Source organism: Rhinopithecus bieti, unplaced genomic scaffold (assembly GCF_001698545.2).
Source record: "Rhinopithecus bieti isolate Rb0 unplaced genomic scaffold, ASM169854v2 scaffold_10614, whole genome shotgun sequence".
Taxonomy (NCBI): domain Eukaryota; kingdom Metazoa; phylum Chordata; class Mammalia; order Primates; family Cercopithecidae; genus Rhinopithecus; species Rhinopithecus bieti.
This window is the reverse complement of record NW_016806893.1, coordinates 2,354,998-2,357,327: the sequence shown is the minus strand read 5'-3', so window position 1 is coordinate 2,357,327 and position 2,330 is coordinate 2,354,998. Positions and strand designations below refer to the sequence as shown.

The 2,330-nt window shown below is 36.3% G+C and overlaps 1 long non-coding RNA gene across 1 annotated transcript in view; it reads left to right on the top strand.

Moving 5' to 3' along the window:
• LOC108533695 (uncharacterized) overlaps window positions 1-2,330 on the top strand; it is a 21,346-nt gene that overhangs the window by 16,954 nt on the left and 2,062 nt on the right. The window contains exon 3 of the long non-coding RNA XR_001886794.1: window positions 360-423. This is a non-coding gene — a long non-coding RNA (uncharacterized LOC108533695). The remainder of the gene's footprint in view (window positions 1-359; window positions 424-2,330) is intronic.

Here is a 2,330-nt window from a genome sequence, read left to right as displayed (position 1 = left end):
AAAAAAAAAAAAAAAAAAAAAAAAAAAAAAAAAAAAAAAATTGTAGTCTATCAGTTCTTCTAGATATTTTAAACTCTATTCTCAGAGGAAGCCAGATCATCAGGGCAGTATATAGCTGGTCTCTAGCATAAGCTTTCAGTAAATTATAATTTGGCCACATGCCAAATTGTGGCCTCTACAAGTTTACCGTGAGGCCTCTATAAGAAAATGACTTAAATTCATGATTGCATGCATTTATTTATAGCTACAAAATATTGCGTACTTATTCTGTCAGGTATCATGCTAGGTGCTTTTAGTGTGTCACTTAAATTTAATCCTTCCGACCACCCCATGGAGTGGTTATTATCCGTATTTTACAGGTCAGGATACTGAAACTCGACAAGTTACACGGCTCGGAAATGGCAGCAACAAGATTCAGTTCAGGTTTGTCTAATTTTTAAATCTGGTGGCCTTACCCCACTATGAAAGTTAATTTCCCACCATATCATATACTATCCAACATTAAGCATCTATATAGATACCCTGACAAGCATTTTTTGTTTTTAATCTATTTCTGGTTTTATTATTCTTCCCCACTTTTATTATCACTTCATAGATTTCAACTATTTACTTTTATACAATTGTAATAATATATTTTTAATAAACTGCCTAAAATATTTTGGGTTTAAATTCTATTGAAGTACAAAGAAAATAAATAAAAAAGCTCCTCTGAAATCCTGTAATAATTACTTTTACTTAATGTTGCCTGTGTTTTTTTTTCCTGTTATTTGCCTTTATTAAATTTTCAGGTTTATGTTCTAGTGTACACATTGCTTAAGTTATGAAATAACAGAGGAAAGCCTTCTATTTTAAACTTCCTCTGGGTCCTTCTAAATACAATGGATATGTTTTTTCCTAGGCTTGTGCCTTGGTACAGATAACCAGATGTTTGAAGAAAGGGAGGGAGGCTGGGAACGGTGGCTCACTCCTGTCATCCCAGCACTTTGGGAGGCCAAGGTGGGCAGATGGCTTGCGCCCAGGAGTTCAGGACCAGCTTGGGCAACATGGCAGGACCCTGACTCTACAAAAATTTAAAAGATTAGCTGGGCCTGGTGGTGCCACACTTGGAAGACTGAGGTGGGAGGATTGCCTGGATCCAGGAGGTCAAGGCTGCAGTGAGCGGACTGTGCCACTGCACTCCAGCCTGGGTGAGGGCAAGACCCTGTCTCAAAATAAATAAATAAATAAATAAATAAAAATAAATAAAAGAAAAAGAAAGAAAGGGAGAGGGATTTAAAGTAGTTAATGAAAATTTATAATAAGAGATATTTTTAAAATTCCATTATTTTACTCCCTGGCTTTGAATTGAATAAGGTATGGCACACAGCTTGCTGAATCCCAAGGTCTACTTATTAGTACCTACTTATTTCTTTTCACTATCCTTCAGATTCTGTTTAAAATCCTAAAGTTACTTATCTACATTAGGAGGTGCAGGTATTTCCTAATAGGAATAAGCACTTTTTCGTCATTTTGCACACTCCTCTTCTATACCACACCATCTTTTTTAAACAGCCCAGTTTGATGTCATCACAGAGGACCTGGTGTCAGCCACTCAAAGGGAACATTCTGCCTCCTGGGTTTCAAGTGCTTTTCTTGGTAACGCTAAGCATGGGCTATTATGGAACACTGGTTTTCCCACTTGCTCCTTTGGCTCTCTGTGGTGGCAGGGCACCATGTTTTATGATCACATCATTTTTTCACTCTGACATGCGTTCATTCAAACTTTTGCTTTGCTTTGTTTGGTTTGGTCTTTCAGGTCTTATCAAGGAACTCATCTTACACGTGTAGACAGACATCTTCACCTTTCAAAAACACTCTGTTCTGGAAGTTCTGTTGCTAATAATTTTAGAGTTTAATTAGCTGAGACAAAGCAAGCATTTGTCACTTAAATTCCAGACAGTGACTTGGCAAAATGAGACCTACTAGATTAAGAGTAAAAATGAAGAGGAAAGAAAAACAAATTAGGTATCATTTCATGCTAGTTGGGTATCAGTATATGAGAATGGTAAATGTTTCACTTTTTAATTTCCAGATTCAAATTATGAGCGCAGCTCATGTAGAGATACAGGAACAAGAGAATATTATTTGAAATAATATGGAATATCATTGCATATTGAATAATTGAATATTAAATATTGAATATATAATATTGAATATTAAATATTGAATATATAATATTGAATATTATTTTGGCCAGGTGTGGTGGCTCACGTCTGCAATCTCAGCACTTTGGGAGGCTGAGGGAGGCAGATTGCTTGAGCCCAGGAGTTTGAGACTAGCCTGGGCAACAT